This window comes from Formica exsecta, unplaced genomic scaffold (genome assembly GCF_003651465.1).
Source record: "Formica exsecta isolate Colony F162 unplaced genomic scaffold, ASM365146v1 scaffold80, whole genome shotgun sequence".
Lineage (NCBI taxonomy): Eukaryota > Metazoa > Arthropoda > Insecta > Hymenoptera > Formicidae > Formica > Formica exsecta.
In genome coordinates, this window is record NW_021853570.1 from 1,028,563 (window position 1) to 1,043,647 (window position 15,085).

The 15,085-nt window shown below is 34.4% G+C and overlaps 1 protein-coding gene across 1 annotated transcript in view; it reads left to right on the top strand.

Annotated features, from left to right (window-relative positions):
• Positions 1–258: 258 nt before the first annotated feature.
• The window catches only part of LOC115244159, a 33,653-nt gene continuing 18,826 nt past the window's right edge, over positions 259–15,085 (top strand). Inside the window, exons 1-2 of the mRNA XM_029821589.1 lie at positions 259–796; positions 7,691–7,811. The gene's annotated coding sequence lies outside the window, so the exon portion shown is untranslated. The remainder of the gene's footprint in view (positions 797–7,690; positions 7,812–15,085) is intronic.

Consider the following 15,085-nt stretch of genomic DNA (forward strand, 5'->3'; position numbering starts at 1 on the left):
GAGATAACTGGACTTTTTCTTGCCGCGGTTCTCTGTCAGCAACTCTGCGAAACGTTGTTAGGATATATAGGTCACCACCTCGCGGCAATCCCTACGTTGGAAGAAAACGAGCTCGAGCGAGATACATTGCAAGTCCGCCGATAACAGTGCGTTCGAGTGAAATTAATTTAATTGGCTGTCGTAGACGTAACATACGTTCGTGTATGAATCTCGTGTCTCTTTTTTTTTTTCTCGGTGAAGTGTAGCCTGTCTACGCTTTCGCGGGTTAATAGTCAATCAAGTGACTATGTATATACCGTAGATTTCTAATATTTGAATGGTCCACAAAGTGATATTTGCAAATCTGCTTCATTGAAAGCGAACGAAATTAAACCATCGTCCTCGTCCTCCTTCTCTCTCGTGCTCGCCGTTTGAATGGCGCTCAGTGAAAATCCATGATGATTCTTCCTAATGGAAGAGTCTCGCGTGCACATGCAGGTATGACAGGTGTCTCTCTCTCGTTCGAGACTCTATTCGCGAGAGCGCGCGCGATCGATCGGATCGACGATCGATCTTCGTGACTAAGAATTTCTATGCGGCGGGGGAAAAAACTCACCGCACGTAGCAAACAGTTATAAAAATCAATCGCGAATATACACATACATATTGTACGTACACGAGCATATCGAGAGACTTCTCCCACTTTGATCGCTCGCTCGCTCCCTTGGCCGGACAGCTTTCATTTGAGTTTCTACCCGTGCACGTTAGACTTTCGACGAGGGTCTACGACTTCTCAATAGACGTCCCGACGTACTTGGTTAGTATAGTAATTGATAGTTCGTCACGAGCGCCATTCGCACGGATAATATTCTTATCGCGTCGATGATTTTATCCGCGCGCCGCTTCGCTGACTGCGCTTTTATCCGTTCCAGTGTTTTGACAAAATAATAAAGGCAGTGCGACTGCAAATGATAAGAAAAAGGCTATCCATATAAAAGAATCGTTGCTATCATTAAATTTATGAAAGGTAATATTTAAGTTGAAAAGCGTGGCAAATTGAGCGGAAAAAAAAACGGTCTTGTATCTTACATATATTGAGACAATTTCTTTGCTGGAAGTAATACTTGTCATGTTTATAGTTTTTAAAATAACTATTTTATTACACCTTTGCGCCAAATTATTAATTCCCTTATCAATTAATAGACTTACAAGAAAAAAAAAAATAAAATAAAAATAAAAAATAGAAAGAAAAATAGAAGAGCGGGATCAAGTCATTAATTATATAAAAAACAAAATTTTTTAAAGTTATTTCTACGAATTTTTAATTCTCTCGCTGTTAGATGTAAATACGAATATATCAAGCAAGATTTCGGAGTTGAAGAGTTAATATATACATATGTTAATAGTGCTATCGACTTTTTCGATCAGCTGTTTCGGCTGATTTGTAAGAGCCATCAACCGGTGATTCGAAACAAACTTTTGCTTATCATGTTACAACCAACCGGTCGTTTTCCGTTCACCGTTCTCCAAATGGCGCCGGGGACAGTTAAACCTGTTACGTCAAGTCGCCGATTACAGTCTCGCCAAACGACGGAATGTGTTCGAGGATCTAATCCCTTCCTCTTCCCTCGCGACACTATTCTCATCCGAACGAACAGAGATATGCAACGCACACGCATCTGCATATACGTTCGCATGTCGGCTGTAACTGGGTTACAGACGATACACAAAAGAATTGAGGTATTCGCGCATCGTCCTTGATGGACGGAGACAAGTACCGTTTCGAACGACGGATAAAATTGGAAAATCAACCGCACAAATGATTGTTTTGTTCTTTTTCTTTTTACGCGAGAAAATTTTCAAACAATGAAGATGGACGATTAGAAGGAATCTGCGATAATCTTGATAATTAAACTACCAAGAAAAATAATTTTATCAAAAATCTGTTTTAAAGAGATTAGAAAGCATGTGCTTTTACGTTTCTAATACATACAATTCACTTAAGAAATTACTTAAATTAAAATGGACAGACGTGGCAATTGATGTTGGAACGGGAAAGATGCGTTTCATAAATCAAGTGAGCGCATGAACGGTTGCTTGAAATGAAAAATACTAAACTTGTGTCGACGATTGGCCGATTACACGGTTCGCAATCATTTTGATCGATGCCGATGCGATGATGCCCGCTACGTTTCCTGTTATTTTCCACCTCCGCTACCGTCCGAGAAATGCGATTCGCTCGATCGGCCATTCAATAAATAATTAGGTTAACGGTTTCGCGGTGGAATCGTCATCGCCGGCCGATCGAGGAAAACGGCCTTGATGATGTTGCACAGACGTCCTAAAGGACGTCTCTTCGGCTTTCTCCGAATGCACTTCTAACCGATTGACCGATCAATCGTTCGATCGTTCATTAACAATTGATTTTCTGTTATACATACGGTATTTATTCTACTATTTTTCTTTGCACGATAAATCATCTCTCCGTAAACGTCAATTCAGCGAATGAAGACATTTGTTATCGGATGTAATAGTCATTTAACAAGCAATACAACGTCGACTAAAATAGTTGCTCCTTGAGAATATAAAAAGACTTATCTTTCATTCATCATTGCGTTAAGAATAAATCACTTTACATAAGTCCCATGTTGAAATTGCGTGTAAGCTCGTAGGAGGAATACAACGAAAATGATGTTAAATGAATTCAATGATGCTATAGATGTTGATATCGGCATTTTAAAGAAAATATACACGTCATACAAAGAAAATTATATAATGCTTTATATACACACAGACAATATACATATATAATTATATAATATTTATAATATTCATTAGAAAGAGAAAACAAGTTACAAAAAAGAAAAAAAAAGAGAGAGAAAAATAAAACATAAATAAATGTTAAATAAATGTTAAATAATATTCCAAATTTATAAAAATAGTAACAAAAGAGATGTATTGAAATTAATATATATTATGATAAAAAATTAATTACTTTGATATATTATTAACTATAATCTCCGAATAAATTATAGATTTTTTCTTCTATATTTAAATATTATTTTCAAGATGTTCAAAAGAACTGTGCAAACATGCAATTCGACCACATGTCTCTTTCCAAAAAACATTTCTATGTAACCGGACATTAAAATTCCTATTTCTTATGTCTGGTAAGACGAAATTGAGAATCATCCGATCGATCGGTCAACCGCATTAATTAGGCTAATCTTTTCGCGGTGGAGGCATCGTCATATAGTTATGCGAATCAAGTCGTCCTTGACGCTGCCTCGCCGAGATTTCTTAAAGGCTGAGTTAAGCTTTCGCTAGCTATAAGTCATTCTGTATTCCTGACAACCGCGAAGACCGACTATTTCTGAGTAGGTAGTCTTCGAATCAGTATTTGTATTTTTTTTTTGTCATGTTTTTTCCTCTTTTTTTCTCTTTTTTTGTAATATATATATTCGTTACACAAAATATTATACGTCATAAATATCGATGTTTTCATGTGCTCCTTTAACTCATACATTCAGTATCTACCATATATGAACGCTATTTCAGTCACATATTAAAGTTTCACTCGCCCGTTGATGTCGGTTGATTAGCTCGATTAATCGTTATGATATTCAGCGTGATATTTTTCGCGAAAATTTATGCAAATTTACGTTCAAGTGACAAGGAAATTATTTTGCGAGTTTTAAATCCGGCTCGCAAACCGTCTCCATGGTAATAAATTGTATTTTATTATTACAAATTGTAAGTTTATTAATTAATTGTTTTCACTTTGAATTATGTATATAAATATCGAGAGATCAAGATCTTTTTAATAATTGAAATTTCCAAAATTCGAAAAAAATTATACATTATATACTGGTACATTATTTATAAATATTCTTTATTATTTGAACTCTTAAATAATATATTATTTTCTTTCGCAATTGAGACTGCATAGTCAATTAAATCTCTGAAAAAATTGTACCATCTCTTTCAGAAAGAATATCTTTTTTATTAAAAAAAATATCTATACTAGAATGCTCGAAAAAAATGTTATCATGCAGGTAACATGATATTCATCGTGTAAGATTTTTATGTAACATTTCCTCAAATTTGCACGTCAGTTATGGATTAAGTTGTACTTATTTTATTTTGCGTTTTGTTTCAATTTAAAAGACCGTGTAGTGTGGTAACGCTTGCGGTTATAACAAAACCACAGCGTATATATATAACGGAATATATCATTAATTTCTTTAACGTATCATAATACCGGAGGATGATTAAATTTATTCAAAGTACATGTATTACTTTGTGTCATTTGAAACAAATTCTAAATCGGTTTTAATTCTACCGAAAATCTATATAGCTCCGATTGCGTGCTAAATCGCTCCTAGAATGAAAAGAAAAGGCATTCTTTAAAAAAGAATGCCATGGAAAAACGGTACAATGTTACTTCCATTATCTTTATATGACATATAACGGTAATTGCCCGCATATATACGTACGCTTCGAATGGATTTTGTACCGTTCGTTGACGGAACTATTTCCGACACACCTACTTGTTCGAATCGTGTAATCGAGCAACGTCCTCCGTGTCGTCCTTCGCAGACACATTTCTTTGACAGACACACAATCATTTTCGAAACTGAAGAAAATCTATAGGTTTTAACACAACTGATAATCTCCAATATTTTATAAAACTTCAATTCTTGATCCTAAATTGCTCTTTAATTTGCTCTGCCAAATTTTTATCGAAAAATCTATCAATATAATTGGACATCCCAGATACGCGATATCGGAGATGCAAAAAACAGAAGCAGAAATACGGAAAGCAATGGCACGCGCTATTACCCGGTATGGCCAGAGTGTGAGGCTTGAGATTTCTAAGATACCGATCGCATATGGGTACATACAATAATACGTACGACCTGGCGACACTTTCACTTGCTGCCAATGTCCGATCGGCTCCTGCAATGCTGTGCCGACTCAGAGAGTTGGCGTTACAGTTTCGTTTCACTGACCAGGGAATCCAGTCTCTTGATCCGCGAAATCCGGTTGCGCGAACAATGGCGATCTTCCATATGATCGAATTCGAGGGAATGTGCGCAATAAATGATAAAAATCTTGCCTATAGAAAGGCAACTTGTCTATAGAAAGCATGAAATGTAAAATACGAGAGGAGTTTGAAAAAATTTAACGTATCACTGCGATTAAGCAGGCATGATTTGAAAAAATCCTGATGATATTCTGAATAAAAAATATTCTCAAAAAATAGAGTTTTTAATTCTTTTTAATTTTTAACTTTATATTTGATCGAAAGGGATTATAAAAATGATTTCTCATTTTTTAAGAAAGAAAGAATATTATTGGATAAATTTAATTAAGCACAGATGTATCTTGTTTCTTTGAAAATTACGAGAATATATAAAATTGATTGATATAAAATCGACATTACAATTATAAAATCGATATATATATAACACACAATTTAATGTATTCAATATAATGTTGTAATATATGCTTGTTAATAACGCAAGGCAAATTACTATAGATAGCTTGGTAAAATCTTGAGACTATTTCTATCTACTTATATTTCCGGTTCGTTTATATTTAGGAATTTTAATTTTATTAACTGCAAACACATACGAGCAACTAAATAATGAGGAAATATTTCTAACAGACAATTTGGGCAACCGTGTTAATGACGTTACGGCTGAGATAGCAAATTATCAATTTGCGCGAGATTAATGATGCTAAATCCAATGACTCGCTATAACAAGCCGCGTTAGTTTCACCTTAGACGGCCGAGTTTCGCAAACCGGCGATATTTCGTAATCCATACTGTGGCCGTATGTTATAACACAAATAAAGTCTTTCAACTCGATCCATGGCGTTAACTAAACGGCAAACATCTGATCGTCGCAACATGTGATCTTGTTGAGTGACAAGCAATGACTCTCTCATTCTCGTTACTCCGATCTTAAATCATCGCGACGAAGATCGACACTGAACACTGAAGTTACACGCACTCGGAACAAAAACAAATCAACATAAATTGTACCTGCGACCGATTCGAAGTATAATATCTTGAAACACATTCCATATACGTAAACATCTGAGAAAAAAAACACACTAGGAATTTTTCCCACGTCCTTCAGCGACAAGTGTGAGCGTTCTTATGGCTATCAAATGGAAATACGCGGTGATTCAGAGTTATCAACCAAACAGATTTTTATTTTATCCGATCACATTAATTATGCAACAATTTCTGAAGACCAAATAAAAAATCAATGCATCCGTAAAATTATTACGATATTTAATTATTTATAGAATATGCGTAACTATATTTGCAAATCGATGCGAAGAATATTTTTGAATCACGACGCAGTTCTGTCTTAAGAAATATGATTCAAAGGATTTTGCGGAATTTCCAAAGATAAAATCGTTGAAACTTTATTCAGAACACGCAGCTCGAGGCATATTGATTGCAAATAGATAGGTCATATTTAAATTTTATTGAGAAACACGTATTCGCGCAACCTATTATACGTCCACCAATATGTGTTATTCGGTTTCATTTACGTAATATATGCTTTGAAAGAATAAGCCAGAGGCCCTCAAGGTTACAGAAAAGATGTTTCCTAAAACTATTCATTTTTTCTACCTGCTCTAAGACGTGACGGAAAACAGCATCCTTCTCAGACGGTCCAGCAGCTATTGTTTGGTCATCTGTTCATTAAAACTTATTTACTCCACGTGGTAATAAAAATAAATTTGTTTGATAGAGACTAGTATGATAGAATCACATTGCATATATTATAATTTACCTTAAGATAATAAAGATCAAGATTAGAATATTTAAATTAAAACAAAAATATTAAATTAAAGCAAAAATAAAGATATAACAATTTTTATTAAACTCGAGTGTAGGAAAATACATAAAAAAGATATTTAAAATAAAAGTGCACAATCTTTTTTTTCATACAATGACATCTCTCATACAAATATACTTTGCGTTGATTTATTATGATGAATTGATTTATATCTTATAAAAGAATTATTCAGATTGCATTTTCAAGTATTTACGATTTACATTTTTTTTCCATTTCCAAAAGAAAATCCTTTCACTTTAAACACTTTTTTTATTGCTCAGAAAAAGCGATAATTACATGGTGAACGGAATTATATATGACAAACTTGCTGCAAAGTTTCTAACACATATGTGCAGCAATATGATACTGTGCGTCATCTTGAAGCACAATCATGTCTTTTCGAACCTTTTCTTTTAGTTTGGTCCCAATGTGGTTTTTGAAAGGAGTTCTTAGAATAGTCAGAATGGTCACCATGTGATTTTTATGTTTTCTGGCCAATGAAAAAAAAAGAAGAAAATGAATTTATCTTCTAAAAGGAACATCGACAAATCTCGCTAAAAAAAAAGCAATTCGAATTATTTTTTCATAATATATAAAACAATTTTAAATAAACTTTCATTTAATTCTCTTTATTTTTTTACTTTTCTTTAATATTTAAGATTTCTCTAATATTCATTTTCATTATCATTAATTTAAATTTTCCATTTACTTGAAAAAAATTGGGTAAAATTTTCTCAAAAAAAGAAAATACGCTTCAACGCGCATAAGTGATAAAAATGCGTATGGCGCCAGTGCGAAACGAGTAAAGCCCCATTGTAGCATATAAAAAAGCCTGTTTCCTCATTCAGGAAACGACAATTCGTTCCACAGTGACCACGGGTTGGCTCGAACATGGGACTATTCAAGGTCAAGCTTGATGCTTCTCGATAGATCATCCGGCTAGCTCACATATCTGTTCTTACAATCACGGTTCGTATAAATTTTTTCTACACGCAGAGCACGAAAGTGATGAGAAACGATGCGGTAAAGCTTTGTCGTCCATCTCACGCGTTGCAGAACATTCTTGCAAATTATGTAATTCATAAGTGAAAGCAAGACACTCTGTGTGTTGCACGGCTTAAAAAATCGCACGCGCCAATCTAGTCAGTGATAGCGAACAATAAAAGACTTATAAGTAAATACTTTCACGATAAATCACTTCCAATACGTGTGCAATTGAAGTTTTTGTCCAAGTAAACTATTTAAAATGATTGTCCAATTCGAAAATCAATAAAATTACCAAGTACTTATTCCAAAGCAGCGCATTATAAACTTTTAATAATTTTCATCATATAATTTCGAAAGCATCGTGTAAACTTAAATTTCGCAAATTTTTTAAATCCAAAAGTTTAAATCTTAAAATTGAGGCTTTAAAAGTTTATAGTTGAGAATAATTTTGCGTTGAAAATGTATAATTATTATGGTAAAATCAAGAATACAAATGACACAACTAACGAAGGATTGAAACGATTTATGGACGTCTTATTTCAGTATGGAATTTACAGGAAATGAATACTTATCTCTAATATCTTTGAAAAGTCTTTTTTTCAGCAACAATTTCAATTTTCGTCCTAAAAATGAATATATATGCTTGCTCAACCATCCGATATTCTCTCCAGTATTCTGCCAGTATGATTACATCCTGTCACGAAATTAAGATCGTATAAAAATAAAATGTAAAAGTAATCATCGGAGTTAACGGGAAAACATTCTTCTAATGATCATTCTAGAAATTCTTTCATATCCGTCTCTACACTTGACAGATCGAAATAATCGCACGCGCTTATCTTACGGACGCTCATTACCGGCAAAATACAAGATAATGATTTCACGAACGTTTTAATGTACTCCGCTTTAATGAAATCGAAATCATCATCATCAGCGAGACATAGCCAGGCCACGCCTAGTTGCATTAGACTTGTCTACAGCAAGGCCGTTTCTTCTCTCCTCGTCATCGTGTGCCTCCTCTCTCTTTCTCGCCCACTGCATGTATCTGTCTCGCGATCGGTCGCTACTTTCATTTCGTCGTCGACTCGGTGTCGCGACCGTTTATGGTCATATAATTAAATTCCACGTCAGACAAATTGCATACAACAAAATATATATTATCGGACTACAGAATATGACTAATTATTATCCATATTTTATTGAAATCGCTCGTTTGAAAACGCTCGCTTCACTCGACAATGTTACTCAGGTCAAAAATAAGTTTTCCAATTTTTTTTACGCCATAAATATAGTATATTTTATTATATTATGTCTATGATTGCATATAGCGTACATACGTGATAGATTAATAAATAAATTTTGATAATCAGACCCATATACATATGATATAATAAAGAGTCGGATAGAAGTGAATCTTACGATAAAATCACGATGGCAGTGTTAAATATAATAATGTTTATATTATAAATCGTCGCAAGAGAATTAATATTCTGCATTCCTGGTCGCTAAGCGACCAGTACGGTGCAATATAAAAATTCAGCGGCGATCATAGAGATTGCGGTGAAGCTTTATCCATTGTCGACGATTATTTCAACGGTTATATCGGTTCCGATTTTCTTCCTGGTGCAACGCGAGATATGCACCTTCGGAAAAATCCTGGAGAAATTCAGAAGCCTCGAATAACGCATGAAATGGCCTGTAACGAAATCACGTAAGTTTATCGTGGAATGTCGTTGTGGCAATACGCCTTTTGCTCGACCAATCCTCTGGAGCATTGGAAACTGCCTGCACTACTGCCTCCGCCTCAAGGCGAATGTAAGCTTCACTCGTGATGCAGTTTATATCGGGTGACTTCTCGCGCGCATATTCGTACGCGTGTACCCCGCCCACATACACATATACACGTGACATCGAAACATGAATATGTGCGTGCGTGAACACAAAGTTGCACGGAAGTATGCGACACGGGCCTTATGCAAGTGTGGGTCGACAAGGCCCCCGGGGAACCGTATCGAGCTACTGCAAGCCTGTCCCACTTTCTAATCAAACCGATCCAGCTTGAACCGATCCTCGTTTTCCGATCTCTTACCTTCGCACCGAAAAAGGATGCTCTTCGAAAATATTTAATTATGGAATAAAGCGTACATAATTATCGCGAAAAAATATTTGTTTCTGATTTTATTTGATTGCGCATATCAAATATCTTATTTTTCTATAATTTTAATTTTATAACAGACTAATATCGAATATTACCTTTCTTTTTCTTCCTTAGGATAATGAAATATTAATTATTATAATATATTAAAATGATATGATTATTTTACAAAAGCATGTTTCAATCATTGAATCGTTAAAATAAAAAAAAAACAACATTGTTTGTGCAACGACTCGATAAAATATCTCCCTGTCTCTTTTATCAGGTTCGAAATAGACATAAATGTAAATATTAATAGGATTGTATTATATATTTACTGCACAACATTATATTTCCAAGGAAAAATTTATTGCAGTCTATCGTTTTGCTCGGAAACAAGTTTTCGTTCGTATTTGCATGCTTTTCTCTCTTTGCTCAAGTATTTTAATCATTGTAAAATAGCAGTTTTTCGCTGTACTTTGGTAGTCGCTTTGGCACTTTGGTATTCCTCTCACGCATTTGATTCGCGTCAGCGAAAGGAATTTACACGAAAGGCACTTTCCAAATGCAGTTATGCTGTTTTTAATTAGAATCTCATAATTGGTTAGTTAATGAACGTTAAGAAGAAACATGCGGAAAGTTATCAGTTTGAAGTAGACATGTTCGACCTGTATCCAAGTATTAAAGTTTATTCATCTATGTAAAAATCTCTCTCTCTCTCTCTCTCTCTCTCTCTCTACACAATCAAATAAAATCAGAATCAAGTATCACTTCGCGATAATTATACGCTTTATTCTACAATCAAATATTTTCGGAAGAGTATCCTTCTCTCTCTCTTCATTAATATAGAATCTGATTGAGCTTCTTGTTTTTGAACGAAGCTATACATATACCTAATACAAAACAAAACAATGAAAGAAATGTTAAAAGACTAATCACGTCTTTTACGTGAATCGCGAGAAAAATTTAAAGCTGGAAAAAAAGAAAAATTCTACCTGGAATTGCACAGTTGAATTTACAAAGAGCCTAGCAATTTCCCGTCCGCGAGAGAGAAGCGTGTTCGGCATACAGAATTTTTCAAGTATTTACTTTGTACCCGGTATGTGAATCTCGGCGATTACGAACGTGATTCGTTTTGTCTACGTCTATTTCCGTCACTTCACTTTGCGTATCGACTCCCTTCTAGACATCTGTGATTATCGAGAGAAATTACCAGTCTATATGTCTAGATTATATCATCGCACGATTCTTGTAACAAGCTCTTATCTAATTATAATAATTTTTCTATTACATAAATTTAATCCAAATAATACTTCCTCGTTACGTCATCCATCAAAAATTTTTCTACGTTACTAAATTCTAAAAAAAAAGCCGGAGAGAACATTTCCTTCAGTTAGGGATGTGTCTCTCCAAAATAAGATGACTTCCTAAGTGTGTTAATATATTTAAAAAATATGACACTCTTATCTCCCATCTGTTGACACCTTAAATCTAATTTTTCTGATAATGTCTCGTTGAGAGGATTTTTCAAGGTCAAATTATGCAATATTCGATTTTGACCGTAAACAGTATAACGATCACGCGGTTAAACTGCTTCTTTAGACGTTTTTTGGCTTATTTCGCACTTTAAAATTATTTAGACATAGCGGAAACGTAATAATTCGTATTATTTCTTGTATTATATCGTCGTGTCTTTATTAAAAAAAATTTTAATGCAAAAATTTACATTCAAATCTTTTATATTAATACGCATTGCGTGCCGCGAATTTATATTGCTATATATTTTATTCAAAATTAATAAATACGCGTAAATAAACGTTTATAACTAGGATACTCGAATGCGGGATTACGTGCGTATTCCTTTTCACAATGTCGTCTGTGATCAGGACGAGAAAGGGTGAGCGCCTCGTTGAGCGCAAGGTCGTTACAGATTGCTGCTGCAATTTTTTCATTTAAGAATATTATTTTTCTCATGTATCTAACTGAGCGGTATTTGCATTTTTATCGCGCTAAAACAAGATGCATACCTTATTCATGCGCTTCAATAATATTATATTATTATAGATTATAACGCATTGCTTGCGCGTAACGTAAGTGGTTATTTTAAAATTTGCAAAAAAAATTCAGTGATTCAAGATAGTTACGTTGCGCGAAACTGAAGAATGACACTTAAGCTCATATCAGACTTCAAATTGATTCGCGGATTGAAATCCATGTTGGTATCGTGTGGATTAAAACTTCCGTTTTATGTGAAAGGGGGATTGATTCTAACATCGCGCGAAAGTTTAGAATCGCGTGCTTGAGTTTGCATTTCGCGGTGAAATAAGAAATAAAAAATTAGCGCTATCAATTAAAATCGTAAATATTAAATTTTTTTTTTAATATACATATATTAAAAACAACAGCTATTATATAATAATGTTTAATAATAGAATCTGGAAATATTTGATCGTGAATAATATAAATACTGATTACAAAAATAAATTAAATTTTTTCAGAAGCGCGGCAATGAAAAAGACTTTAATACTTGATGGACGAGCAAGCGGTGACTTCAATGGTGGATTCATAGGTCACCGCTTATCTGTCCGCCAAGCATTTAAGTTTCTTTCGTCGCCGCGCCTCTCGAACAAACTCAAGCAAGCGATTTTAAACTCTTTCATTTGGTGTTAAAATATATTTGCTTTAAATGTTTAGAATCCACTTTATTTTATATCTCACAAATTATCCTTTACGCTTCGTTTATATTTTACGACCAAAAGTATATATACCAATTCCTTAAATAACTCAGTAGGTACGCCCGTTACAACACATAAATGCGCGTCATGCTTTTACCGTACTTTTTTACTTCTCACAAGATTTTATGTTCAACTTTTATTGCCAGATCAGTGAGAAATAATTTCACTATTTTGATATAAATGCAGTGTGTAATCGTCTTCTAATGAATTATGAATAGCCAATCTTAACACGTGATAATCTCAGATACATACACTGTAATTGTGCACAGCTGTAGAAAATGTTTATTAGAAATAAAATACTGAAATTGAATTCAACCTCATTATGATAATTTTCAATTTCTCTTAATCATTACTAATGAGTATCAGAAGTTATTTTCTTATATATTATTTAGGACATTAAAATCTAATTTCACCAAAATCGGTTTCCACGATTAAATATTCTCATTAAAAGTATATATATGCTTTTAAATTAATAAAAATTTTGTTTCTTCGAAAACGAAAGATTTATTTTTTGAACTAGACAACATTTAGTTGAAAACCACTGCATCAAAGAACGGAACATGATAATTTGTTGCTCTCCATCTAGTCTAATTACTCTCTTGTTAACAGTTTTTACTTTATCTAACATATGATACTTCTTTGTCCGGTTTCTGGATTAATCTGTGATCTTCCGCGGCAATTAGCGGTATCCTTCCGTAACAGCGGTGTTACGATCCGAGCGATTGCATTTACGAGACGCAACGAATTCCTCGGATAACGACCGCGGACAAAAAAGGCAAGTCTCGTCGGATCTTAATTATAAATATCCTATTCAGCGTACTCGGATATAACCTTGCAATGCCAAAGTTGCAGGTAATCGTCAGCGAAAGCGAAGCTTTTCTCGTGAGTAAGAATACGCTTAAACTCTGCGAAATAAGTGAGGGGATAAATGCTGTATCGTGAATAGACTAGATTATTTTGTAGCTTGCCGCTGTTATATGCTAATTCACCTAATTTAACCGGGATTTGACGCGTGTCTGGCCATCAACAGATTTTATGTGCAAAATTTATTAAATGCTCGTGTCTCGTATCGATATTAATTAGAACGTTGATTAACGCTGACGAACCACATTCGCTTTAATGACGCTTCCTGATTTCGTTAGTGATACTCTTACTTTCATCGATTGCGTATCCGAAATATAATGAGATCTATCATATTATAAATAATTTAAAATTTTTTATAAAATGATAAAATTAATTAAGAGAATTGCATTCATATGTGTATGTGTATATGTGTGTGTATAATATTTAAAAAATCATTTTTTTCAATAATATTTTATAACTAAATTAAAATAAGAAATGGGGAGATCTTCGTGTTTGTGGTAATTGTCGTCTGCCAGACTGGCCTGAGTAACTACGTTTTGCTTGTACAGACAGGTACACGAACAAACGGATCGTGTAGGTGTACGTATTGTCTTGCGAGGAATGTAGAAAGTAAAGTATCTTGGGTAACACAGCCCCACGATGGAAGCAAGAGTATAGGTTGCCTGCCAGTGAGGATGTGCCTCACAGAGTCTCAGCCCCATCATCATCATCATCGTCATCGTCATCAACGTTCTGCTGCCGGATGCTTTCGTGTTACAGAAAGGTCATTGCGGATGTCTAAATGCTACACCATTGTGCAGTGAACTGCACATTTCGAGCAACACGATGTTTAATAAAACAAAATTTCGGATTAAATTTTGGAGATTTTACATGTTATTATTTCGATAGTTTTTGCTTACTAATACTAAAATCTGGCAAAATATGTGTTTGATAAATTTAATGAATTATATTATATTTTCGCTTTATTAATTTAAATACATACACAACCAAATTCCAAATCTGTGTGTCGTAAAAAGTTTGATCTACACTTTATCGAGCTACATTGTTTTAATGGTATCTTGATTTGAATAATTATAGCTGATCCTCAGTATGTAAGGAAAGCATTTGAATGCGACAAGAAAGAAGGATCGATGAAAGGTTCACTAACGTACAGTAAACCTTTGACATTTTGAGGATTCCAGACACCGCGGTTGCATAATGTGCGCATCCGCGCATACATATACACACACATATAATGTCGCTTTATCTCCTAAAGAGAATGTAATCGATGCGTCTGTTGGCATACTTCTCCGATTCGGCCCGCTTCGGATATTCGCTTTCGGAACAAGAAGGAGAACGGTCTCGTTAAAGACTTCGGCACAATAGAACTGGACCATCGTCCGTCGTTCGCGCGCACCGTGAAATTGACCGGTTACACTTATAATTAAGCATACAATGGCTTATAACACTATCCGTTCGTCTACATCGGATGACGGCCGGTTCATCTCATTGTCAGTTCGACCGATATGCGTAATAACACATTC